The sequence below is a fragment of the Hoplias malabaricus genome, chromosome 8, assembly GCF_029633855.1.
Source record: "Hoplias malabaricus isolate fHopMal1 chromosome 8, fHopMal1.hap1, whole genome shotgun sequence".
Classification (NCBI taxonomy): Eukaryota; Metazoa; Chordata; class Actinopteri; order Characiformes; family Erythrinidae; genus Hoplias; species Hoplias malabaricus.
This window is the reverse complement of record NC_089807.1, coordinates 22178220-22204143: the sequence shown is the minus strand read 5'-3', so window position 1 is coordinate 22204143 and position 25924 is coordinate 22178220. Positions and strand designations below refer to the sequence as shown.

Sequence of the window (25924 nt, the reverse complement as noted above, 5' to 3'; positions counted from 1 at the left end):
TTTCAGCCATGTCTGAAAGGAAGGAGATAGGATTAAGTTCAGGGGCTAGGGCTAGGCTTTTGCCAGATGTACTCGTTCTACAATCATAGGAGAGCATCCGAGTCTGTCCTAAATGCACTTGTCAGTTTTCAGTCCAACTCTTTAGGCTAGCACCTTTGATAGCTCAGTTGGTGGAGCAGAGGACTGTAGTTGTTAATAAGGCGATCCTTAGGTCGCGGGTTCAAATCCGGCTCGAAGAAGGCTTTTCTTTTCCCTCGCGCCACTGCCGGATATCATGGCCAGGTGCCTGCCTGCAGATGTGCTGGCATGCCAGAGTGCAATATGCTGAAGGCAGTGACGGATCATTTACACTGTTCCATTCAAATTTCTCAAACATTATCTTGCCTCCCTAAAAGACTTGCAGACTTGAAAGCATAAAGCCACGCTGGTGTGGGTGTGTGGAGGTGGTGAATGAGGCAGCAACGTGTCGTTTAGAAGTTTGGCAAAAAAGGAAGTAGCAGAAGGAGGACGCTTTACATTCCTTTAACCTACACAGCATGTGGGTGGGGGGCTTCCAGAGTCTTGTAGTGGACTTGGTGTGCAAGAAAGCACACGCTTCCCTGACCGGGAATCGAACCCGGGCCGCGGCGGTGAGAGCGCCGAATCCTAGCCACTAGACCACCAGGGACACCGTTTTCAGCCATGTCTGAAAGGAAGGAGATAGGATTAAGTTCAGGGGCTAGGGCTAGGCTTTTGCCAGATGTACTCGTTCTACAATCATAGGAGAGCATCCGAGTCTGTCCTAAATGCACTTGTCAGTTTTCAGTCCAACTCTTTAGGCTAGCACCTTTGATAGCTCAGTTGGTAGAGCAGAGGACTGTAGTTGTTAATAATTCTCAAACTTTATCTTGCCTCCCTAAAAGACTTGCAGACTTGAAAGCATAAAGCCACGCTGGTGTGGGTGTGTGGAGGTGGTGAATGAGGCAGCAACGTGTCGTTTAGAAGTTTGGCAAAAAAGGAAGTAGCAGAAGGAGGACGCTTTACATTCCTTTAACCTACACAGCATGTGGGTGGGGGGCTTCCAGAGTCTTGTAGTGGACTTGGTGTGCAAGAAAGCACACGCTTCCCTGACCGGGAATCGAACCCGGGCCGCGGCGGTGAGAGCGCCGAATCCTAGCCACTAGACCACCAGGGACACCGTTTTCAGCCACGTCTGAAAGGAAGGAGATAGGATTAAGTTCAGGGGCTAGGGCTAGGCTTTTGCCAGATGTACTCGTTCTACAATCATAGGAGAGCATCCGAGTCTGTCCTAAATGCACTTGTCAGTTTTCAGTCCAACTATTTAGGCTAGCACCTTTGAAAGCTCAGTTGGTAGAGCAGAGGACTGTAGTTGTTAATAAGGCGATCCTTAGGTAGTGGGTTCAAATCCGGCTCAAAGAAGACTTTTCTTTTCCCTCGCGCCACTGCCGGATATCATGGCCAGGTGCCTGCCTGCAGATGCGCTGGCATGCCAGAGTGCAATCTGCTGAAGGCAGTGACGGATCATTTACACTGTTCCATTCAAATTTCTCAAACATTATCTTGCCTCCCTAAAAGACTTGCAGACTTGAAAGCATAAAGCCACGCTGGTGTGGGTGTGTGGAGGTGGTGAATGAGGCAGCAACGTGTCGTTTAGAAGTTTGGCAAAAAAGGAAGTAGCAGAAGGAGGACGCTTTACATTCCTTTAACCTACACAGCATGTGGGTGGGGGGCTTCCAGAGTCTTGTAGTGGACTTGGTGTGCAAGAAAGCACACGCTTCCCTGACCGGGAATCAAACCCGGGCCGCGGCGGTGAGAGCGCCGAATCCTAGCCACTAGACCACCAGGGACACCGTTTTCAGCCATGTCTGAAAGGAAGGAGATAGGATTAAGTTCAGGGGCTAGGGCTAGGCTTTTGCCAGATGTACTCGTTCTACAATCATAGGAGAGCATCCGAGTCTGTCCTAAATGCACTTGTCAGTTTTCAGTCCAACTCTTTAGGCTAGCACGTTTGATAGCTCAGTTGGTAGAGCAGAGGACTGTAGTTGTTAATAATTCTCAAACTTTATCTTGCCTCCCTAAAAGACTTGCAGACTTGAAAGCATAAAGCCACGCTGGTGTGGGTGTGTGGAGGTGGTGAATGAGGCAGCAACGTGTCGTTTAGAAGTTTGGCAAAAAAGGAAGTAGCAGAAGGAGGACGCTTTACATTCCTTTAACCTACACAGCATGTGGGTGGGGGGCTTCCAGAGTCTTGTAGTGGACTTGGTGTGCAAGAAAGCACACGCTTCCCTGACCGGGAATCGAACCCGGGCCGCGGCGGTGAGAGCGCCGAATCCTAGCCACTAGACCACCAGGGACACCGTTTTCAGCCACGTCTGAAAGGAAGGAGATAGGATTAAGTTCAGGGGCTAGGGCTAGGCTTTTGCCAGATGTACTCGTTCTACAATCATAGGAGAGCATCCGAGTCTGTCCTAAATGCACTTGTCAGTTTTCAGTCCAACTCTTTAGGCTAGCACCTTTGATAGCTCAGTTGGTAGAGCAGAGGACTGTAGTTGTTAATAATTCTCAAACTTTATCTTGCCTCCCTAAAAGACTTGCAGACTTGAAAGCATAAAGCCACGCTGGTGTGGGTGTGTGGAGGTGGTGAATGAGGCAGCAACGTGTCGTTTAGAAGTTTGGCAAAAAAGGAAGTAGCAGAAGGAGGACGCTTTACATTCCTTTAACCTACACAGCATGTGGGTGGGGGGCTTCCAGAGTCTTGTAGTGGACTTGGTGTGCAAGAAAGCACACGCTTCCCTGACCGGGAATCGAACCCGGGCCGCGGCGGTGAGAGCGCCGAATCCTAGCCACTAGACCACCAGGGACACCATTTTCAGCCACGTCTGAAAGGAAGGAGATAGGATTAAGTTCAGGGGCTAGGGCTAGGCTTTTGCCAGATGTACTCGTTCTACAATCATAGGAGAGCATCCGAGTCTGTCCTAAATGCACTTGTCAGTTTTCAGTCCAACTATTTAGGCTAGCACCTTTGAAAGCTCAGTTGGTAGAGCAGAGGACTGTAGTTGTTAATAATTCTCAAACTTTATCTTGCCTCCCTAAAAGACTTGCAGACTTGAAAGCATAAAGCCACGCTGGTGTGGGTGTGTGGAGGTGGTGAATGAGGCAGCAACGTGTCGTTTAGAAGTTTGGCAAAAAAGGAAGTAGCAGAAGGAGGACGCTTTACATTCCTTTAACCTACACAGCATGTGGGTGGGGGGCTTCCAGAGTCTTGTAGTGGACTTGGTGTGCAAGAAAGCACACGCTTCCCTGACCGGGAATCAAACCCGGGCCGCGGCGGTGAGAGCGCCGAATCCTAGCCACTAGACCACCAGGGACACCGTTTTCAGCCATGTCTGAAAGGAAGGAGATAGGATTAAGTTCAGGGGCTAGGGCTAGGCTTTTGCCAGATGTACTCGTTCTACAATCATAGGAGAGCATCCGAGTCTGTCCTAAATGCACTTGTCAGTTTTCAGTCCAACTCTTTAGGCTAGCACGTTTGATAGCTCAGTTGGTAGAGCAGAGGACTGTAGTTGTTAATAATTCTCAAACTTTATCTTGCCTCCCTAAAAGACTTGCAGACTTGAAAGCATAAAGCCACGCTGGTGTGGGTGTGTGGAGGTGGTGAATGAGGCAGCAACGTGTCGTTTAGAAGTTTGGCAAAAAAGGAAGTAGCAGAAGGAGGACGCTTTACATTCCTTTAACCTACACAGCATGTGGGTGGGGGGCTTCCAGAGTCTTGTAGTGGACTTGGTGTGCAAGAAAGCACACGCTTCCCTGACCGGGAATCAAACCCGGGCCGCGGCGGTGAGAGCGCCGAATCCTAGCCACTAGACCACCAGGGACACCGTTTTCAGCCATGTCTGAAAGGAAGGAGATAGGATTAAGTTCAGGGGCTAGGGCTAGGCTTTTGCCAGATGTACTCATTCTACAATCATAGGAGAGCATCCGAGTCTGTCCTAAATGCACTTGTCAGTTTTCAGTCCAACTCTTTAGGCTAGCACGTTTGATAGCTCAGTTGGTAGAGCAGAGGACTGTAGTTGTTAATAATTCTCAAACTTTATCTTGCCTCCCTAAAAGACTTGCAGACTTGAAAGCATAAAGCCACGCTGGTGTGGGTGTGTGGAGGTGGTGAATGAGGCAGCAACGTGTCGTTTAGAAGTTTGGCAAAAAAGGAAGTAGCAGAAGGAGGACGCTTTACATTCCTTTAACCTACACAGCATGTGGGTGGGGGGCTTCCAGAGTCTTGTAGTGGACTTGGTGTGCAAGAAAGCACACGCTTCCCTGACCGGGAATCAAACCCGGGCCGCGGCGGTGAGAGCGCCGAATCCTAGCCACTAGACCACCAGGGACACCGTTTTCAGCCATGTCTGAAAGGAAGGAGATAGGATTAAGTTCAGGGGCTAGGGCTAGGCTTTTGCCAGATGTACTCGTTCTACAATCATAGGAGAGCATCCGAGTCTGTCCTAAATGCACTTGTCAGTTTTCAGTCCAACTCTTTAGGCTAGCACCTTTGATAGCTCAGTTGGTGGAGCAGAGGACTGTAGTTGTTAATAAGGCGATCCTTAGGTCGCGGGTTCAAATCCGGCTCGAAGAAGGCTTTTCTTTTCCCTCGCGCCACTGCCGGATATCATGGCCAGGTGCCTGCCTGCAGATGTGCTGGCATGCCAGAGTGCAATATGCTGAAGGCAGTGACGGATAATTTACACTGTTCCATTCAAATTTCTCAAACTTTATCTTGCCTCCCTAAAAGACTTGCAGACTTGAAAGCATAAAGCCACGCTGGTGTGGGTGTGTGGAGGTGGTGAATGAGGCAGCAACGTGTCGTTTAGAAGTTTGGCAAAAAAGGAAGTAGCAGAAGGAGGACGCTTTACATTCCTTTAACCTACACAGCATGTGGGTGGGGGGCTTCCAGAGTCTTGTAGTGGACTTGGTGTGCAAGAAAGCACACGCTTCCCTGACCGGGAATCGAACCCGGGCCGCGGCGGTGAGAGCGCCGAATCCTAGCCACTAGACCACCAGGGACACCGTTTTCAGCCACGTCTGAAAGGAAGGAGATAGGATTAAGTTCAGGGGCTAGGGCTAGGCTTTTGCCAGATGTACTCGTTCTACAATCATAGGAGAGCATCCGAGTCTGTCCTAAATGCACTTGTCAGTTTTCAGTCCAACTCTTTAGGCTAGCACCTTTGATAGCTCAGTTGGTAGAGCAGAGGACTGTAGTTGTTAATAATTCTCAAACTTTATCTTGCCTCCCTAAAAGACTTGCAGACTTGAAAGCATAAAGCCACGCTGGTGTGGGTGTGTGGAGGTGGTGAATGAGGCAGCAACGTGTCGTTTAGAAGTTTGGCAAAAAAGGAAGTAGCAGAAGGAGGACGCTTTACATTCCTTTAACCTACACAGCATGTGGGTGGGGGGCTTCCAGAGTCTTGTAGTGGACTTGGTGTGCAAGAAAGCACACGCTTCCCTGACCGGGAATCGAACCCGGGCCGCGGCGGTGAGAGCGCCGAATCCTAGCCACTAGACCACCAGGGACACCATTTTCAGCCACGTCTGAAAGGAAGGAGATAGGATTAAGTTCAGGGGCTAGGGCTAGGCTTTTGCCAGATGTACTCGTTCTACAATCATAGGAGAGCATCCGAGTCTGTCCTAAATGCACTTGTCAGTTTTCAGTCCAACTATTTAGGCTAGCACCTTTGAAAGCTCAGTTGGTAGAGCAGAGGACTGTAGTTGTTAATAAGGCGATCCTTAGGTAGTGGGTTCAAATCCGGCTCAAAGAAGACTTTTCTTTTCCCTCGCGCCACTGCCGGATATCATGGCCAGGTGCCTGCCTGCAGATGCGCTGGCATGCCAGAGTGCAATCTGCTGAAGGCAGTGACGGATCATTTACACTGTTCCATTCAAATTTCTCAAACATTATCTTGCCTCCCTAAAAGACTTGCAGACTTGAAAGCATAAAGCCACGCTGGTGTGGGTGTGTGGAGGTGGTGAATGAGGCAGCAACGTGTCGTTTAGAAGTTTGGCAAAAAAGGAAGTAGCAGAAGGAGGACGCTTTACATTCCTTTAACCTACACAGCATGTGGGTGGGGGGCTTCCAGAGTCTTGTAGTGGACTTGGTGTGCAAGAAAGCACACGCTTCCCTGACCGGGAATTGAACCCGGGCCGCGGCGGTGAGAGCGCCGAATCCTAGCCACTAGACCACCAGGGACACCGTTTTCAGCCATGTCTGAAAGGAAGGAGATAGGATTAAGTTCAGGGGCTAGGGCTAGGCTTTTGCCAGATGTACTCGTTCTACAATCATAGGAGAGCATCCGAGTCTGTCCTAAATGCACTTGTCAGTTTTCAGTCCAACTCTTTAGGCTAGCACGTTTGATAGCTCAGTTGGTAGAGCAGAGGACTGTAGTTGTTAATAATTCTCAAACTTTATCTTGCCTCCCTAAAAGACTTGCAGACTTGAAAGCATAAAGCCACGCTGGTGTGGGTGTGTGGAGGTGGTGAATGAGGCAGCAACGTGTCGTTTAGAAGTTTGGCAAAAAAGGAAGTAGCAGAAGGAGGACGCTTTACATTCCTTTAACCTACACAGCATGTGGGTGGGGGGCTTCCAGAGTCTTGTAGTGGACTTGGTGTGCAAGAAAGCACACGCTTCCCTGACCGGGAATCAAACCCGGGCCGCGGCGGTGAGAGCGCCGAATCCTAGCCACTAGACCACCAGGGACACCGTTTTCAGCCATGTCTGAAAGGAAGGAGATAGGATTAAGTTCAGGGGCTAGGGCTAGGCTTTTGCCAGATGTACTCGTTCTACAATCATAGGAGAGCATCCGAGTCTGTCCTAAATGCACTTGTCAGTTTTCAGTCCAACTCTTTAGGCTAGCACCTTTGATAGCTCAGTTGGTGGAGCAGAGGACTGTAGTTGTTAATAAGGCGATCCTTAGGTCGCGGGTTCAAATCCGGCTCGAAGAAGGCTTTTCTTTTCCCTCGCGCCACTGCCGGATATCATGGCCAGGTGCCTGCCTGCAGATGTGCTGGCATGCCAGAGTGCAATATGCTGAAGGCAGTGACGGATAATTTACACTGTTCCATTCAAATTTCTCAAACTTTATCTTGCCTCCCTAAAAGACTTGCAGACTTGAAAGCATAAAGCCACGCTGGTGTGGGTGTGTGGAGGTGGTGAATGAGGCAGCAACGTGTCGTTTAGAAGTTTGGCAAAAAAGGAAGTAGCAGAAGGAGGACGCTTTACATTCCTTTAACCTACACAGCATGTGGGTGGGGGGCTTCCAGAGTCTTGTAGTGGACTTGGTGTGCAAGAAAGCACACGCTTCCCTGACCGGGAATCGAACCCGGGCCGCGGCGGTGAGAGCGCCGAATCCTAGCCACTAGACCACCAGGGACACCGTTTTCAGCCACGTCTGAAAGGAAGGAGATAGGATTAAGTTCAGGGGCTAGGGCTAGGCTTTTGCCAGATGTACTCGTTCTACAATCATAGGAGAGCATCCGAGTCTGTCCTAAATGCACTTGTCAGTTTTCAGTCCAACTCTTTAGGCTAGCACCTTTGATAGCTCAGTTGGTAGAGCAGAGGACTGTAGTTGTTAATAATTCTCAAACTTTATCTTGCCTCCCTAAAAGACTTGCAGACTTGAAAGCATAAAGCCACGCTGGTGTGGGTGTGTGGAGGTGGTGAATGAGGCAGCAACGTGTCGTTTAGAAGTTTGGCAAAAAAGGAAGTAGCAGAAGGAGGACGCTTTACATTCCTTTAACCTACACAGCATGTGGGTGGGGGGCTTCCAGAGTCTTGTAGTGGACTTGGTGTGCAAGAAAGCACACGCTTCCCTGACCGGGAATCGAACCCGGGCCGCGGCGGTGAGAGCGCCGAATCCTAGCCACTAGACCACCAGGGACACCATTTTCAGCCACGTCTGAAAGGAAGGAGATAGGATTAAGTTCAGGGGCTAGGGCTAGGCTTTTGCCAGATGTACTCGTTCTACAATCATAGGAGAGCATCCGAGTCTGTCCTAAATGCACTTGTCAGTTTTCAGTCCAACTATTTAGGCTAGCACCTTTGAAAGCTCAGTTGGTAGAGCAGAGGACTGTAGTTGTTAATAAGGCGATCCTTAGGTAGTGGGTTCAAATCCGGCTCAAAGAAGACTTTTCTTTTCCCTCGCGCCACTGCCGGATATCATGGCCAGGTGCCTGCCTGCAGATGCGCTGGCATGCCAGAGTGCAATCTGCTGAAGGCAGTGACGGATCATTTACACTGTTCCATTCAAATTTCTCAAACATTATCTTGCCTCCCTAAAAGACTTGCAGACTTGAAAGCATAAAGCCACGCTGGTGTGGGTGTGTGGAGGTGGTGAATGAGGCAGCAACGTGTCGTTTAGAAGTTTGGCAAAAAAGGAAGTAGCAGAAGGAGGACGCTTTACATTCCTTTAACCTACACAGCATGTGGGTGGGGGGCTTCCAGAGTCTTGTAGTGGACTTGGTGTGCAAGAAAGCACACGCTTCCCTGACCGGGAATCAAACCCGGGCCGCGGCGGTGAGAGCGCCGAATCCTAGCCACTAGACCACCAGGGACACCGTTTTCAGCCATGTCTGAAAGGAAGGAGATAGGATTAAGTTCAGGGGCTAGGGCTAGGCTTTTGCCAGATGTACTCGTTCTACAATCATAGGAGAGCATCCGAGTCTGTCCTAAATGCACTTGTCAGTTTTCAGTCCAACTCTTTAGGCTAGCACGTTTGATAGCTCAGTTGGTAGAGCAGAGGACTGTAGTTGTTAATAATTCTCAAACTTTATCTTGCCTCCCTAAAAGACTTGCAGACTTGAAAGCATAAAGCCACGCTGGTGTGGGTGTGTGGAGGTGGTGAATGAGGCAGCAACGTGTCGTTTAGAAGTTTGGCAAAAAAGGAAGTAGCAGAAGGAGGACGCTTTACATTCCTTTAACCTACACAGCATGTGGGTGGGGGGCTTCCAGAGTCTTGTAGTGGACTTGGTGTGCAAGAAAGCACACGCTTCCCTGACCGGGAATCAAACCCGGGCCGCGGCGGTGAGAGCGCCGAATCCTAGCCACTAGACCACCAGGGACACCGTTTTCAGCCATGTCTGAAAGGAAGGAGATAGGATTAAGTTCAGGGGCTAGGGCTAGGCTTTTGCCAGATGTACTCGTTCTACAATCATAGGAGAGCATCCGAGTCTGTCCTAAATGCACTTGTCAGTTTTCAGTCCAACTCTTTAGGCTAGCACCTTTGATAGCTCAGTTGGTAGAGCAGAGGACTGTAGTTGTTAATAAGGCGATCCTTAGGTTGCGGGTTCAAATCCGGCTCGAAGAAGACTTTTCTTTTCCCTCGCGCCACTGCCGGATATCATGGCCAGGTGCCTGCCTGCAGATGTGCTGGCATGCCAGAGTGCAATATGCTGAAGGCAGTGACGGATAATTTACACTGTTCCATTCAAATTTCTCAAACTTTATCTTGCCTCCCTAAAAGACTTGCAGACTTGAAAGCATAAAGCCATGCTGGTGTGGGTGTGTGGAGGTGGTGAATGAGGCAGCAACGTGTCGTTTAGAAGTTTGGCAAAAAAGGAAGTAGCAGAAGGAGGACGCTTTACATTCCTTTAACCTACACAGCATGTGGGTGGGGGGCTTCCAGAGTCTTGTAGTGGACTTGGTGTGCAAGAAAGCACACACTTCCCTGACCGGGAATCGAACCCGGGCAGCGGCGGTGAGAGCGCCGAATCCTAGCCACTAGACCACCAGGGACACCGTTTTCAGCCACGTCTGAAAGGAAGGAGATAGGATTAAGTTCAGGGGCTAGGGCTAGGCTTTTGCCAGATGTACTCGTTCTACAATCATAGGAGAGCATCCGAGTCTGTCCTAAATGCACTTGTCAGTTTTCAGTCCAACTCTTTAGGCTAGCACCTTTGATAGCTCAGTTGGTAGAGCAGAGGACTGTAGTTGTTAATAATTCTCAAACTTTATCTTGCCTCCCTAAAAGACTTGCAGACTTGAAAGCATAAAGCCACGCTGGTGTGGGTGTGTGGAGGTGGTGAATGAGGCAGCAACGTGTCGTTTAGAAGTTTGGCAAAAAAGGAAGTAGCAGAAGGAGGACGCTTTACATTCCTTTAACCTACACAGCATGTGGGTGGGGGGCTTCCAGAGTCTTGTAGTGGACTTGGTGTGCAAGAAAGCACACGCTTCCCTGACCGGGAATCAAACCCGGGCCGCGGCGGTGAGAGCGGCGAATCCTAGCCACTAGACCACCAGGGACACCGTTTTCAGCCATGTCTGAAAGGAAGGAGATAGGATTAAGTTCAGGGGCTAGGGCTAGGCTTTTGCCAGATGTACTCGTTCTACAATCATAGGAGAGCATCCGAGTCTGTCCTAAATGCACTTGTCAGTTTTCAGTCCAACTCTTTAGGCTAGCACCTTTGATAGCTCAGTTGGTAGAGCAGAGGACTGTAGTTGTTAATAAGGCGATCCTTAGGTTGCGGGTTCAAATCCGGCTCGAAGAAGGCTTTTCTTTTCCCTCGCGCCACTGCCGGATATCATGGCCAGGTGCCTGCCTGCAGATGTGCTGGCATGCCAGAGTGCAATATGCTGAAGGCAGTGACGGATAATTTACACTGTTCCATTCAAATTTCTCAAACTTTATCTTGCCTCCCTAAAAGACTTGCAGACTTGAAAGCATAAAGCCACGCTGGTGTGGGTGTGTGGAGGTGGTGAATGAGGCAGCAACGTGTCGTTTAGAAGTTTGGCAAAAAAGGAAGTAGCAGAAGGAGGACGCTTTACATTCCTTTAACCTACACAGCATGTGGGTGGGGGGCTTCCAGAGTCTTGTAGTGGACTTGGTGTGCAAGAAAGCACACGCTTCCCTGACCGGGAATCGAACCCGGGCCGCGGCGGTGAGAGCGCCGAATCCTAGCCACTAGACCACCAGGGACACCGTTTTCAGCCACGTCTGAAAGGAAGGAGATAGGATTAAGTTCAGGGGCTAGGGCTAGGCTTTTGCCAGATGTACTCGTTCTACAATCATAGGAGAGCATCCGAGTCTGTCCTAAATGCACTTGTCAGTTTTCAGTCCAACTCTTTAGGCTAGCACCTTTGATAGCTCAGTTGGTAGAGCAGAGGACTGTAGTTGTTAATAATTCTCAAACTTTATCTTGCCTCCCTAAAAGACTTGCAGACTTGAAAGCATAAAGCCACGCTGGTGTGGGTGTGTGGAGGTGGTGAATGAGGCAGCAACGTGTCGTTTAGAAGTTTGGCAAAAAAGGAAGTAGCAGAAGGAGGACGCTTTACATTCCTTTAACCTACACAGCATGTGGGTGGGGGGCTTCCAGAGTCTTGTAGTGGACTTGGTGTGCAAGAAAGCACACGCTTCCCTGACCGGGAATCGAACCCGGGCCGCGGCGGTGAGAGCGCCGAATCCTAGCCACTAGACCACCAGGGACACCATTTTCAGCCACGTCTGAAAGGAAGGAGATAGGATTAAGTTCAGGGGCTAGGGCTAGGCTTTTGCCAGATGTACTCGTTCTACAATCATAGGAGAGCATCCGAGTCTGTCCTAAATGCACTTGTCAGTTTTCAGTCCAACTATTTAGGCTAGCACCTTTGAAAGCTCAGTTGGTAGAGCAGAGGACTGTAGTTGTTAATAAGGCGATCCTTAGGTAGTGGGTTCAAATCCGGCTCAAAGAAGACTTTTCTTTTCCCTCGCGCCACTGCCGGATATCATGGCCAGGTGCCTGCCTGCAGATGCGCTGGCATGCCAGAGTGCAATCTGCTGAAGGCAGTGACGGATCATTTACACTGTTCCATTCAAATTTCTCAAACATTATCTTGCCTCCCTAAAAGACTTGCAGACTTGAAAGCATAAAGCCACGCTGGTGTGGGTGTGTGGAGGTGGTGAATGAGGCAGCAACGTGTCGTTTAGAAGTTTGGCAAAAAAGGAAGTAGCAGAAGGAGGACGCTTTACATTCCTTTAACCTACACAGCATGTGGGTGGGGGGCTTCCAGAGTCTTGTAGTGGACTTGGTGTGCAAGAAAGCACACGCTTCCCTGACCGGGAATCGAACCCGGGCCGCGGCGGTGAGAGCGCCGAATCCTAGCCACTAGACCACCAGGGACACCGTTTTCAGCCATGTCTGAAAGGAAGGAGATAGGATTAAGTTCAGGGGCTAGGGCTAGGCTTTTGCCAGATGTACTCGTTCTACAATCATAGGAGAGCATCCGAGTCTGTCCTAAATGCACTTGTCAGTTTTCAGTCCAACTCTTTAGGCTAGCACGTTTGATAGCTCAGTTGGTAGAGCAGAGGACTGTAGTTGTTAATAATTCTCAAACTTTATCTTGCCTCCCTAAAAGACTTGCAGACTTGAAAGCATAAAGCCACGCTGGTGTGGGTGTGTGGAGGTGGTGAATGAGGCAGCAACGTGTCGTTTAGAAGTTTGGCAAAAAAGGAAGTAGCAGAAGGAGGACGCTTTACATTCCTTTAACCTACACAGCATGTGGGTGGGGGGCTTCCAGAGTCTTGTAGTGGACTTGGTGTGCAAGAAAGCACACGCTTCCCTGACCGGGAATCAAACCCGGGCCGCGGCGGTGAGAGCGCCGAATCCTAGCCACTAGACCACCAGGGACACCGTTTTCAGCCATGTCTGAAAGGAAGGAGATAGGATTAAGTTCAGGGGCTAGGGCTAGGCTTTTGCCAGATGTACTCGTTCTACAATCATAGGAGAGCATCCGAGTCTGTCCTAAATGCACTTGTCAGTTTTCAGTCCAACTCTTTAGGCTAGCACCTTTGATAGCTCAGTTGGTGGAGCAGAGGACTGTAGTTGTTAATAAGGCGATCCTTAGGTCGCGGGTTCAAATCCGGCTCGAAGAAGGCTTTTCTTTTCCCTCGCGCCACTGCCGGATATCATGGCCAGGTGCCTGCCTGCAGATGTGCTGGCATGCCAGAGTGCAATATGCTGAAGGCAGTGACGGATAATTTACACTGTTCCATTCAAATTTCTCAAACTTTATCTTGCCTCCCTAAAAGACTTGCAGACTTGAAAGCATAAAGCCACGCTGGTGTGGGTGTGTGGAGGTGGTGAATGAGGCAGCAACGTGTCGTTTAGAAGTTTGGCAAAAAAGGAAGTAGCAGAAGGAGGACGCTTTACATTCCTTTAACCTACACAGCATGTGGGTGGGGGGCTTCCAGAGTCTTGTAGTGGACTTGGTGTGCAAGAAAGCACACGCTTCCCTGACCGGGAATCGAACCCGGGCCGCGGCGGTGAGAGCGCCGAATCCTAGCCACTAGACCACCAGGGACACCGTTTTCAGCCACGTCTGAAAGGAAGGAGATAGGATTAAGTTCAGGGGCTAGGGCTAGGCTTTTGCCAGATGTACTCGTTCTACAATCATAGGAGAGCATCCGAGTCTGTCCTAAATGCACTTGTCAGTTTTCAGTCCAACTCTTTAGGCTAGCACCTTTGATAGCTCAGTTGGTAGAGCAGAGGACTGTAGTTGTTAATAATTCTCAAACTTTATCTTGCCTCCCTAAAAGACTTGCAGACTTGAAAGCATAAAGCCACGCTGGTGTGGGTGTGTGGAGGTGGTGAATGAGGCAGCAACGTGTCGTTTAGAAGTTTGGCAAAAAAGGAAGTAGCAGAAGGAGGACGCTTTACATTCCTTTAACCTACACAGCATGTGGGTGGGGGGCTTCCAGAGTCTTGTAGTGGACTTGGTGTGCAAGAAAGCACACGCTTCCCTGACCGGGAATCGAACCCGGGCCGCGGCGGTGAGAGCGCCGAATCCTAGCCACTAGACCACCAGGGACACCATTTTCAGCCACGTCTGAAAGGAAGGAGATAGGATTAAGTTCAGGGGCTAGGGCTAGGCTTTTGCCAGATGTACTCGTTCTACAATCATAGGAGAGCATCCGAGTCTGTCCTAAATGCACTTGTCAGTTTTCAGTCCAACTATTTAGGCTAGCACCTTTGAAAGCTCAGTTGGTAGAGCAGAGGACTGTAGTTGTTAATAAGGCGATCCTTAGGTAGTGGGTTCAAATCCGGCTCAAAGAAGACTTTTCTTTTCCCTCGCGCCACTGCCGGATATCATGGCCAGGTGCCTGCCTGCAGATGCGCTGGCATGCCAGAGTGCAATCTGCTGAAGGCAGTGACGGATCATTTACACTGTTCCATTCAAATTTCTCAAACATTATCTTGCCTCCCTAAAAGACTTGCAGACTTGAAAGCATAAAGCCACGCTGGTGTGGGTGTGTGGAGGTGGTGAATGAGGCAGCAACGTGTCGTTTAGAAGTTTGGCAAAAAAGGAAGTAGCAGAAGGAGGACGCTTTACATTCCTTTAACCTACACAGCATGTGGGTGGGGGGCTTCCAGAGTCTTGTAGTGGACTTGGTGTGCAAGAAAGCACACGCTTCCCTGACCGGGAATCAAACCCGGGCCGCGGCGGTGAGAGCGCCGAATCCTAGCCACTAGACCACCAGGGACACCGTTTTCAGCCATGTCTGAAAGGAAGGAGATAGGATTAAGTTCAGGGGCTAGGGCTAGGCTTTTGCCAGATGTACTCGTTCTACAATCATAGGAGAGCATCCGAGTCTGTCCTAAATGCACTTGTCAGTTTTCAGTCCAACTCTTTAGGCTAGCACGTTTGATAGCTCAGTTGGTAGAGCAGAGGACTGTAGTTGTTAATAATTCTCAAACTTTATCTTGCCTCCCTAAAAGACTTGCAGACTTGAAAGCATAAAGCCACGCTGGTGTGGGTGTGTGGAGGTGGTGAATGAGGCAGCAACGTGTCGTTTAGAAGTTTGGCAAAAAAGGAAGTAGCAGAAGGAGGACGCTTTACATTCCTTTAACCTACACAGCATGTGGGTGGGGGGCTTCCAGAGTCTTGTAGTGGACTTGGTGTGCAAGAAAGCACACGCTTCCCTGACCGGGAATCAAACCCGGGCCGCGGCGGTGAGAGCGCCGAATCCTAGCCACTAGACCACCAGGGACACCGTTTTCAGCCATGTCTGAAAGGAAGGAGATAGGATTAAGTTCAGGGGCTAGGGCTAGGCTTTTGCCAGATGTACTCGTTCTACAATCATAGGAGAGCATCCGAGTCTGTCCTAAATGCACTTGTCAGTTTTCAGTCCAACTCTTTAGGCTAGCACCTTTGATAGCTCAGTTGGTAGAGCAGAGGACTGTAGTTGTTAATAAGGCGATCCTTAGGTTGCGGGTTCAAATCCGGCTCGAAGAAGACTTTTCTTTTCCCTCGCGCCACTGCCGGATATCATGGCCAGGTGCCTGCCTGCAGATGTGCTGGCATGCCAGAGTGCAATATGCTGAAGGCAGTGACGGATAATTTACACTGTTCCATTCAAATTTCTCAAACTTTATCTTGCCTCCCTAAAAGACTTGCAGACTTGAAAGCATAAAGCCATGCTGGTGTGGGTGTGTGGAGGTGGTGAATGAGGCAGCAACGTGTCGTTTAGAAGTTTGGCAAAAAAGGAAGTAGCAGAAGGAGGACGCTTTACATTCCTTTAACCTACACAGCATGTGGGTGGGGGGCTTCCAGAGTCTTGTAGTGGACTTGGTGTGCAAGAAAGCACACACTTCCCTGACCGGGAATCGAACCCGGGCAGCGGCGGTGAGAGCGCCGAATCCTAGCCACTAGACCACCAGGGACACCGTTTTCAGCCACGTCTGAAAGGAAGGAGATAGGATTAAGTTCAGGGGCTAGGGCTAGGCTTTTGCCAGATGTACTCGTTCTACAATCATAGGAGAGCATCCGAGTCTGTCCTAAATGCACTTGTCAGTTTTCAGTCCAACTCTTTAGGCTAGCACCTTTGATAGCTCAGTTGGTAGAGCAGAGGACTGTAGTTGTTAATAATTCTCAAACTTTATCTTGCCTCCCTAAAAGACTTGCAGACTTGAAAGCATAAAGCCACGCTGGTGTGGGTGTGTGGAGGTGGTGAATGAGGCAGCAACGTGTCGTTTAGAAGTTTGGCAAAAAAGGAAGTAGCAGAAGGAGGACGCTTTACATTCCTTTAACCTACACAGCATGTGGGTGGGGGGCTTCCAGAGTCTTGTAGTGGACTTGGTGTGCAAGAAAGCACACGCTTCCCTGACCGGGAATCAAACCCGGGCCGCGGCGGTGAGAGCGGCGAATCCTAGCCACTAGACCACCAGGGACACCGTTTTCAGCCATGTCTGAAAGGAAGGAGATAGGATTAAGTTCAGGGGCTAGGGCTAGGCTTTTGCCAGATGTACTCGTTCTACAATCATAGGAGAGCATCCGAGTCTGTCCTAAATGCACTTGTCAGTTTTCAGTCCAACTCTTTAGGCTAGCACCTTTGATAGCTCAGTTGGTAGAGCAGAGGACTGTAGTTGTTAATAAGGCGATCCTTAGGTTGCGGGTTCAAATCCAGCTCGAAGAAGACTTTTCTTTTCCCTCGCGCCACTGCCGGATATCATGGCCAGGTGCCTGCCTGCAGATGTGCTGGCATGCCAGAGTGCAATATGCTGAAGGCAGTGACGGATAATTTACACTGTTCCATTCAAATTTCTCAAACTTTATCTTGCCTCCCTAAAAGACTTGCAGACTTGAAAGCATAAAGCCATGCTGGTGTGGGTGTGTGGAGGTGGTGAATGAGGCAGCAACGTGTCGTTTAGAAGTTTGGCAAAAAAGGAAGTAGCAGAAGGAGGACGCTTTACATTCCTTTAACCTACACAGCATGTGGGTGGGGGGCTTCCAGAGTCTTGTAGTGGACTTGGTGTGCAAGAAAGCACACACTTCCCTGACCGGGAATCGAACCCGGGCAGCGGCGGTGAGAGCGCCGAATCCTAGCCACTAGACCACCAGGGACACCGTTTTCAGCCACGTCTGAAAGGAAGGAGATAGGATTAAGTTCAGGGGCTAGGGCTAGGCTTTTGCCAGATGTACTCGTTCTACAATCATAGGAGAGCATCCGAGTCTGTCCTAAATGCACTTGTCAGTTTTCAGTCCAACTCTTTAGGCTAGCACCTTTGATAGCTCAGTTGGTAGAGCAGAGGACTGTAGTTGTTAATAATTCTCAAACTTTATCTTGCCTCCCTAAAAGACTTGCAGACTTGAAAGCATAAAGCCACGCTGGTGTGGGTGTGTGGAGGTGGTGAATGAGGCAGCAACGTGTCGTTTAGAAGTTTGGCAAAAAAGGAAGTAGCAGAAGGAGGACGCTTTACATTCCTTTAACCTACACAGCATGTGGGTGGGGGGCTTCCAGAGTCTTGTAGTGGACTTGGTGTGCAAGAAAGCACACGCTTCCCTGACCGGGAATCAAACCCGGGCCGCGGCGGTGAGAGCGGCGAATCCTAGCCACTAGACCACCAGGGACACCGTTTTCAGCCATGTCTGAAAGGAAGGAGATAGGATTAAGTTCAGGGGCTAGGGCTAGGCTTTTGCCAGATGTACTCGTTCTACAATCATAGGAGAGCATCCGAGTCTGTCCTAAATGCACTTGTCAGTTTTCAGTCCAACTCTTTAGGCTAGCACCTTTGATAGCTCAGTTGGTGGAGCAGAGGACTGTAGTTGTTAATAAGGCGATCCTTAGGTCGCGGGTTCAAATCCGGCTCGAAGAAGACTTTTCTTTTCCCTCGCGCCACTGCCGGATATCATGGCCAGGTGCCTGCCTGCAGATGTGCTGGCATGCCAGAGTGCAATATGCTGAAGGCAGTGACGGATAATTTACACTGTTCCATTCAAATTTCTCAAACTTTATCTTGCCTCCCTAAAAGACTTGCAGACTTGAAAGCATAAAGCCACGCTGGTGTGGGTGTGTGGAGGTGGTGAATGAGGCAGCAACGTGTCGTTTAGAAGTTTGGCAAAAAAGGAAGTAGCAGAAGGAGGACGCTTTACATTCCTTTAACCTACACAGCATGTGGGTGGGGGGCTTCCAGAGTCTTGTAGTGGACTTGGTGTGCAAGAAAGCACACGCTTCCCTGACCGGGAATCGAACCCGGGCCGCGGCGGTGAGAGCGCCGAATCCTAGCCACTAGACCACCAGGGACACCATTTTCAGCCACGTCTGAAAGGAAGGAGATAGGATTAAGTTCAGGGGCTAGGGCTAGGCTTTTGCCAGATGTACTCGTTCTACAATCATAGGAGAGCATCCGAGTCTGTCCTAAATGCACTTGTCAGTTTTCAGTCCAACTCTTTAAGCTAGAACCTTTGATAGCTCAGTTGGTAGAGCAGAGGACTGTAGTTGTTAATAAGGCGATGCTTAGGTCGCGGGTTCAAATCCGGCTCGAAGAAGACTTTTCTTTTCCCTCGCGCCACTGCCGGATATCATGGCCAGGTGCCTGCCTGCAGATGTGCTGGCATGCCAGAGTGCAATATGCTGAAGGCAGTGACGGATAATTTACACTGTTCCATTCAAATTTCTCAAACTTTATCTTGCCTCCCTAAAAGACTTGCAGACTTGAAAGCATAAAGCCACGCTGGTGTGGGTGTGTGGAGGTGGTGAATGAGGCAGCAACGTGTCGTTTAGAAGTTTGGCAAAAAAGGAAGTAGCAGAAGGAGGACGCTTTACATTCCTTTAACCTACACAGCATGTGGGTGGGGGGCTTCCAGAGTCTTGTAGTGGACTTGGTGTGCAAGAAAGCACACGCTTCCCTGACCGGGAATCAAACCCGGGCCGCGGCGGTGAGAGCGCCGAATCCTAGCCACTAGACCACCAGGGACACAGTTTTCAGCCATGTCTGAAAGGAAGGAGATAGGATTAAGTTCAGGGGCTAGGGCTAGGCTTTTGCCAGATGTACTCGTTCTACAATCATAGGAGAGCATCCGAGTCTGTCCTAAATGCACTTGTCAGTTTTCAGTCCAACTCTTTAGGCTAGCACCTTTGATAGCTCAGTTGGTAGAGCAGAGGACTGTAGTTGTTAATAATTCTCAAACTTTATCTTGCCTCCCTAAAAGACTTGCAGACTTGAAAGCATAAAGCCACGCTGGTGTGGGTGTGTGGAGGTGGTGAATGAGGCAGCAACGTGTCGTTTAGAAGTTTGGCAAAAAAGGAAGTAGCAGAAGGAGGACGCTTTACATTCCTTTAACCTACACAGCATGTGGGTGGGGGGCTTCCAGAGTCTTGTAGTGGACTTGGTGTGCAAGAAAGCACACGCTTCCCTGACCGGGAATCAAACCCGGGCCGCGGCGGTGAGAGCGCCGAATCCTAGCCACTAGACCACCAGGGACACAGTTTTCAGCCACGTCTGAAAGGAAGGAGATAGGATTAAGTTCAGGGGCTAGGGCTAGGCTTTTGCCAGATGTACTCGTTCTACAATCATAGGAGAGCATCCGAGTCTGTCCTAAATGCACTTGTCAGTTTTCAGTCCAACTCTTTAGGCTAGCACCTTTGATAGCTCAGTTGGTAGAGCAGAGGACTGTAGTTGTTAATAATTCTCAAACTTTATCTTGCCTCCCTAAAAGACTTGCAGACTTGAAAGCATAAAGCCACGCTGGTGTGGGTGTGTGGAGGTGGTGAATGAGGCAGCAACGTGTCGTTTAGAAGTTTGGCAAAAAAGGAAGTAGCAGAAGGAGGACGCTTTACATTCCTTTAACCTACACAGCATGTGGGTGGGGGGCTTCCAGAGTCTTGTAGTGGACTTGGTGTGCAAGAAAGCACACGCTTCCCTGACCGGGAATCGAACCCGGGCCGCGGCGGTGAGAGCGCCGAATCCTAGCCACTAGACCACCAGGGACACCATTTTCAGCCACGTCTGAAAGGAAGGAGATAGGATTAAGTTCAGGGGCTAGGGCTAGGCTTTTGCCAGATGTACTCGTTCTACAATCATAGGAGAGCATCCGAGTCTGTCCTAAATGCACTTGTCAGTTTTCAGTCCAACTATTTAGGCTAGCACCTTTGAAAGCTCAGTTGGTAGAGCAGAGGACTGTAGTTGTTAATAAGGCGATCCTTAGGTAGTGGGTTCAAATCCGGCTCAAAGAAGACTTTTCTTTTCCCTCGCGCCACTGCCGGATATCATGGCCAGGTGCCTGCCTGCAGATGCGCTGGCATGCCAGAGTGCAATCTGCTGAAGGCAGTGACGGATCATTTACACTGTTCCATTCAAATTTCTCAAACATTATCTTGCCTCCCTAAAAGACTTGCAGACTTGAAAGCATAAAGCCACGCTGGTGTGGGTGTGTGGAGGTGGTGAATGAGGCAGCAACGTGTCGTTTAGAAGTTTGGCAAAAAAGGAAGTAGCAGAAGGAGGACGCTTTACATTCCTTTAACCTACACAGCATGTGGGTGGGGGGCTTCCAGAGTCTTGTAGTGGACTTGGTGTGCAAGAAAGCACACGCTTCCCTGACCGGGAATCAAACCCGGGCCGCGGCGGTGAGAGCGCCGAATCCTAGCCACTAGACCACCAGGGACACCGTTTTCAGCCATGTCTGAAAGGAAGGAGATAGGATTAAGTTCAGGGGCTAGGGCTAGGCTTTTGCCAGATGTACTCGTTCTACAATCATAGGAGAGCATCCGAGTCTGTCCTAAATGCACTTGTCAGTTTTCAGTCCAACTCTTTAGGCTAGCACGTTTGATAGCTCAGTTGGTAGAGCAGAGGACTGTAGTTGTTAATAATTCTCAAACTTTATCTTGCCTCCCTAAAAGACTTGCAGACTTGAAAGCATAAAGCCACGCTGGTGTGGGTGTGTGGAGGTGGTGAATGAGGCAGCAACGTGTCGTTTAGAAGTTTGGCAAAAAAGGAAGTAGCAGAAGGAGGACGCTTTACATTCCTTTAACCTACACAGCATGTGGGTGGGGGGCTTCCAGAGTCTTGTAGTGGACTTGGTGTGCAAGAAAGCACACGCTTCCCTGACCGGGAATCAAACCCGGGCCGCGGCGGTGAGAGCGCCGAATCCTAGCCACTAGACCACCAGGGACACCGTTTTCAGCCATGTCTGAAAGGAAGGAGATAGGATTAAGTTCAGGGGCTAGGGCTAGGCTTTTGCCAGATGTACTCGTTCTACAATCATAGGAGAGCATCCGAGTCTGTCCTAAATGCACTTGTCAGTTTTCAGTCCAACTCTTTAGGCTAGCACCTTTGATAGCTCAGTTGGTAGAGCAGAGGACTGTAGTTGTTAATAAGGCGATCCTTAGGTTGCGGGTTCAAATCCGGCTCGAAGAAGACTTTTCTTTTCCCTCGCGCCACTGCCGGATATCATGGCCAGGTGCCTGCCTGCAGATGTGCTGGCATGCCAGAGTGCAATATGCTGAAGGCAGTGACGGATAATTTACACTGTTCCATTCAAATTTCTCAAACTTTATCTTGCCTCCCTAAAAGACTTGCAGACTTGAAAGCATAAAGCCATGCTGGTGTGGGTGTGTGGAGGTGGTGAATGAGGCAGCAACGTGTCGTTTAGAAGTTTGGCAAAAAAGGAAGTAGCAGAAGGAGGACGCTTTACATTCCTTTAACCTACACAGCATGTGGGTGGGGGGCTTCCAGAGTCTTGTAGTGGACTTGGTGTGCAAGAAAGCACACACTTCCCTGACCGGGAATCGAACCCGGGCAGCGGCGGTGAGAGCGCCGAATCCTAGCCACTAGACCACCAGGGACACCGTTTTCAGCCACGTCTGAAAGGAAGGAGATAGGATTAAGTTCAGGGGCTAGGGCTAGGCTTTTGCCAGATGTACTCGTTCTACAATCATAGGAGAGCATCCGAGTCTGTCCTAAATGCACTTGTCAGTTTTCAGTCCAACTCTTTAGGCTAGCACCTTTGATAGCTCAGTTGGTAGAGCAGAGGACTGTAGTTGTTAATAATTCTCAAACTTTATCTTGCCTCCCTAAAAGACTTGCAGACTTGAAAGCATAAAGCCACGCTGGTGTGGGTGTGTGGAGGTGGTGAATGAGGCAGCAACGTGTCGTTTAGAAGTTTGGCAAAAAAGGAAGTAGCAGAAGGAGGACGCTTTACATTCCTTTAACCTACACAGCATGTGGGTGGGGGGCTTCCAGAGTCTTGTAGTGGACTTGGTGTGCAAGAAAGCACACGCTTCCCTGACCGGGAATCAAACCCGGGCCGCGGCGGTGAGAGCGGCGAATCCTAGCCACTAGACCACCAGGGACACCGTTTTCAGCCATGTCTGAAAGGAAGGAGATAGGATTAAGTTCAGGGGCTAGGGCTAGGCTTTTGCCAGATGTACTCGTTCTACAATCATAGGAGAGCATCCGAGTCTGTCCTAAATGCACTTGTCAGTTTTCAGTCCAACTCTTTAGGCTAGCACCTTTGATAGCTCAGTTGGTAGAGCAGAGGACTGTAGTTGTTAATAAGGCGATCCTTAGGTTGCGGGTTCAAATCCAGCTCGAAGAAGACTTTTCTTTTCCCTCGCGCCACTGCCGGATATCATGGCCAGGTGCCTGCCTGCAGATGTGCTGGCATGCCAGAGTGCAATATGCTGAAGGCAGTGACGGATAATTTACACTGTTCCATTCAAATTTCTCAAACTTTATCTTGCCTCCCTAAAAGACTTGCAGACTTGAAAGCATAAAGCCATGCTGGTGTGGGTGTGTGGAGGTGGTGAATGAGGCAGCAACGTGTCGTTTAGAAGTTTGGCAAAAAAGGAAGTAGCAGAAGGAGGACGCTTTACATTCCTTTAACCTACACAGCATGTGGGTGGGGGGCTTCCAGAGTCTTGTAGTGGACTTGGTGTGCAAGAAAGCACACACTTCCCTGACCGGGAATCGAACCCGGGCAGCGGCGGTGAGAGCGCCGAATCCTAGCCACTAGACCACCAGGGACACCGTTTTCAGCCACGTCTGAAAGGAAGGAGATAGGATTAAGTTCAGGGGCTAGGGCTAGGCTTTTGCCAGATGTACTCGTTCTACAATCATAGGAGAGCATCCGAGTCTGTCCTAAATGCACTTGTCAGTTTTCAGTCCAACTCTTTAGGCTAGCACCTTTGATAGCTCAGTTGGTAGAGCAGAGGACTGTAGTTGTTAATAATTCTCAAACTTTATCTTGCCTCCCTAAAAGACTTGCAGACTTGAAAGCATAAAGCCACGCTGGTGTGGGTGTGTGGAGGTGGTGAATGAGGCAGCAACGTGTCGTTTAGAAGTTTGGCAAAAAAGGAAGTAGCAGAAGGAGGACGCTTTACATTCCTTTAACCTACACAGCATGTGGGTGGGGGGCTTCCAGAGTCTTGTAGTGGACTTGGTGTGCAAGAAAGCACACGCTTCCCTGAGCGGGAATCGAACCCGGGCCGCGGCGGTGAGAGTGCCGAATCCTAGCCACTAGACCACCAGGGACACCATTTTCAGCCACGTCTGAAAGGAAGGAGATAGGATTAAGTTCAGGGGCTAGAGCTAGGCTTTTGCCAGATGTACTCGTTCTACAATCATAGGAGAGCATCCGAGTCTGTCCTAAATGCACTTGTCAGTTTTCAGTCCAACTCTTTAGGCTAGTGCCTTTGATAGCTCAGTTGGTAGAGCGGAGGACTGTAGTTGTTAGTAAGGCAATCCTTAGGTCGCGGGTTCAAATCCGGCTCGAAGAAGACTTTTCTTTTCCCTCGCGCCACTGCCGGATTTCATGGCCAGGTGCCTGCCTGCAGATGCGCTGGCATGCCAGAGTGCAATCTGCTGAAGGCAGTGACGGATCAGTTACACTGTTCCATTCAAATTTCTCAAACATTATCTTGCCTCCCTAAAAGACTTGCAGACTTGAAAGCATAAAGCCACGCTGGTGTGGGTGTGTGGAGGTGGTGAATGAGGCAGCAACGTGTCGTTTAGAAGTTTGGCAAAAAAGGAAGTAGCAGAAGGAGGACGCTTTACATTCCTTTAACCTACACAGCATGTGGGTGGGGGGCTTCCAGAGTCTTGTAGTGGACTTGGTGTGCAAGAAAGCGCACGCTTCCCTGACCGGGAATCGAACCCGGGCCGCGGTGGTGAGAGCGCCGAATCCTAGCCACTAGACCACCAGGGACACTGTTTTCAGCCACGTCTGAAAGGAAGGAGATAGGATTAAGTTCAGGGGCTAGGGCTAGGCTTTTGCCAGATGTACTCGTTCTACAATCATAGGAGAGCATCCGAGTCTGTCCTAAATGCACTTGTCAGTTTTCAGTCCAACTCTTTAGGCTAGTGCCTTTGATAGCTCAGTTGGTAGAGCGGAGGACTGTAGTTGTTAGTAAGGCAATCCTTAGGTCGCGGGTTCAAATCCGGCTCGAAGAAGACTTTTCTTTTCCCTTGCGCCACTGCCGGATTTCATGGCCAGGTGCCTGCCTGCAGATGCGCTGGCATGCCAGAGTGCAATCTGCTGAAGGCAGTGACGGATCATTTACACTGTTCCATTCAAATTTCTCAAACTTTATCTTGCCTCCCTAAAAGACTTGCAGACTTGAAAGCATAAAGCCACGCTGGTGTGGGTGTGTGGAGGTGGTGAATGAGGCAGCAACGTGTCGTTTAGAAGTTTGGCAAAAAAGGAAGTAGCAGAAGGAGGACGCTTTACATTCCTTTAACCTACACAGCATGTGGGTAGGGGGCTTCCAGAGTCTTGTAGTGGACTTGGTGTGCAAGAAAGCACACGCTTCCCTGAGCGGGAATCGAATCCGGGCCGCGGCGGTGAGAGCGCCGAATCCTAGCCACTAGACCACCAGGGACACCGTTTTCAGCCACGTCTGAAAGGACGGAGATAGGATTAAGTTCAGGGGCTAGGGCTAGGCTTTTGCCAGATGTACTCGTTCTACAATCATAGGAGAGCATCCGAGTCTGTCCTAAATGCACTTGTCAGTTTTCAGTCCAACTCTTTAGGCTAGCGCCTTTGATAGCTCAGTTGGTAGAGCGGAGGACTGTAGTTGTTAATAAGGCAATCCTTAGGTCGCGGGTTCAAATCCGGCTCGAAGAAGACTTTTCTTTTCCATCGCGCCACTGCCGGATATCATGGCCAGGTGCCTGCCTGCAGATGCGCTGGCATGCCAGAGTGCAATCTGCTGAAGGCAGTGACGGATCATTTACACTGTTCCATTCAAATTTCTCAAACATTATCTTGCCTCCCTAAAAGACTTGCAGACTTGAAAGCATAAAGCCACGCTGGTGTGGGTGTGTGGAGGTGGTGAATGAGGCAGCAACGTGTCGTTTAGAAGTTTGGCAAAAAAGGAAGTAGCAGAAGGAGGACGCTTTACATTCCTTTAACCTACACAGCATGTGGGTGGGGGGCTTCCAGAGTCTTGTAGTGGACTTGGTGTGCAAGAAAGCACACGCTTCCCTGAGCGGGAATCGAATCCGGGCCGCGGCGGTGAGAGCGCCGAATCCTAGCCACTAGACCACCAGGGACACCGTTTTCAGCCACGTCTGAAAGGAAGGAGATAGGATTAAGTTCAGGGGCTAGGGCTAGGCTTTTGCCAGATGTACTCGTTCTACAATCATAGGAGAGCATCCGAGTCTGTCCTAAATGCACTTGTCAGTTTTCAGTCAAACTTTTTAGGCTAGCACCTTTGATAGCTCAGTTGGTAGAGCGGAGGACTGTAGTTGTTAATAAGGCAATCCTTAGGTCGCGGGTTCAAATCCGGCTCGAAGAAGACTTTTCTTTTCCCTCACGCCACTGCCGGATATCATGGCCAGGTGCCTGCCTGCAGATGCGCTGGCATGCCAGAGTGCAATCTGCTGAAGGCAGTGACGGATCATTTACACTGTTCCATTCAAATTTCTCAAACATTATCTTGCCTCCCTAAAAGACTTGCAGACTTGAAAGCATAAAGCCACGCTGGTGTGGGTGTGTGGAGGTGGTGAATGAGGCAGCAACGTGTCGTTTAGAAGTTTGGCAAAAAAGGAAGTAGCAGAAGGAGGACGCTTTACATTCCTTTAACCTACACAGCATGTGGGTGGGGGGCTTCCAGAGTCTTGTAGTGGACTTGGTGTGCAAGAAAGCACACGCTTCCCTGAGCGGGAATCGAACCCGGGCCGCGGCGGTGAGAGT

At 49.8% G+C, this 25924-nt stretch overlaps 16 non-coding genes across 16 annotated transcripts; all 16 read right to left on the bottom strand.

The window, feature by feature from the left end:
- Positions 1 to 595: 595 nt before the first annotated feature.
- Positions 596 to 667, bottom strand: trnae-cuc (transfer RNA glutamic acid (anticodon CUC)). The gene has a single exon. It is a non-coding gene; the product is annotated as a tRNA-Glu (tRNA).
- A 435-nt stretch (positions 668 to 1102) lies between these two features.
- Positions 1103 to 1174, bottom strand: trnae-cuc (transfer RNA glutamic acid (anticodon CUC)). The gene has a single exon. It is a non-coding gene; the product is annotated as a tRNA-Glu (tRNA).
- A 1108-nt stretch (positions 1175 to 2282) lies between these two features.
- Positions 2283 to 2354, bottom strand: trnae-cuc (transfer RNA glutamic acid (anticodon CUC)). The gene has a single exon. It is a non-coding gene; the product is annotated as a tRNA-Glu (tRNA).
- Positions 2355 to 2789: 435 nt separating this feature from the next.
- trnae-cuc (transfer RNA glutamic acid (anticodon CUC)) lies at positions 2790 to 2861 on the bottom strand. Its single transcript has one exon. It is a non-coding gene; the product is annotated as a tRNA-Glu (tRNA).
- Positions 2862 to 4983: 2122 nt separating this feature from the next.
- On the bottom strand, positions 4984 to 5055 carry trnae-cuc (transfer RNA glutamic acid (anticodon CUC)). The gene has a single exon. It is a non-coding gene; the product is annotated as a tRNA-Glu (tRNA).
- Positions 5056 to 5490: 435 nt separating this feature from the next.
- Positions 5491 to 5562, bottom strand: trnae-cuc (transfer RNA glutamic acid (anticodon CUC)). Its single transcript has one exon. It is a non-coding gene; the product is annotated as a tRNA-Glu (tRNA).
- Positions 5563 to 6163: 601 nt separating this feature from the next.
- trnae-cuc (transfer RNA glutamic acid (anticodon CUC)) lies at positions 6164 to 6235 on the bottom strand. The gene has a single exon. It is a non-coding gene; the product is annotated as a tRNA-Glu (tRNA).
- A 1108-nt stretch (positions 6236 to 7343) lies between these two features.
- trnae-cuc (transfer RNA glutamic acid (anticodon CUC)) lies at positions 7344 to 7415 on the bottom strand. The gene has a single exon. It is a non-coding gene; the product is annotated as a tRNA-Glu (tRNA).
- A 435-nt stretch (positions 7416 to 7850) lies between these two features.
- On the bottom strand, positions 7851 to 7922 carry trnae-cuc (transfer RNA glutamic acid (anticodon CUC)). Its single transcript has one exon. It is a non-coding gene; the product is annotated as a tRNA-Glu (tRNA).
- A 2961-nt stretch (positions 7923 to 10883) lies between these two features.
- trnae-cuc (transfer RNA glutamic acid (anticodon CUC)) lies at positions 10884 to 10955 on the bottom strand. Its single transcript has one exon. It is a non-coding gene; the product is annotated as a tRNA-Glu (tRNA).
- A 435-nt stretch (positions 10956 to 11390) lies between these two features.
- Positions 11391 to 11462, bottom strand: trnae-cuc (transfer RNA glutamic acid (anticodon CUC)). Its single transcript has one exon. It is a non-coding gene; the product is annotated as a tRNA-Glu (tRNA).
- Positions 11463 to 12063: 601 nt separating this feature from the next.
- On the bottom strand, positions 12064 to 12135 carry trnae-cuc (transfer RNA glutamic acid (anticodon CUC)). The gene has a single exon. It is a non-coding gene; the product is annotated as a tRNA-Glu (tRNA).
- Positions 12136 to 13243: 1108 nt separating this feature from the next.
- Positions 13244 to 13315, bottom strand: trnae-cuc (transfer RNA glutamic acid (anticodon CUC)). The gene has a single exon. It is a non-coding gene; the product is annotated as a tRNA-Glu (tRNA).
- Positions 13316 to 13750: 435 nt separating this feature from the next.
- trnae-cuc (transfer RNA glutamic acid (anticodon CUC)) lies at positions 13751 to 13822 on the bottom strand. The gene has a single exon. It is a non-coding gene; the product is annotated as a tRNA-Glu (tRNA).
- Positions 13823 to 17963: 4141 nt separating this feature from the next.
- trnae-cuc (transfer RNA glutamic acid (anticodon CUC)) lies at positions 17964 to 18035 on the bottom strand. Its single transcript has one exon. It is a non-coding gene; the product is annotated as a tRNA-Glu (tRNA).
- A 1615-nt stretch (positions 18036 to 19650) lies between these two features.
- Positions 19651 to 19722, bottom strand: trnae-cuc (transfer RNA glutamic acid (anticodon CUC)). The gene has a single exon. It is a non-coding gene; the product is annotated as a tRNA-Glu (tRNA).
- Between the last annotated feature and the right edge of the window lie 6202 nt (positions 19723 to 25924).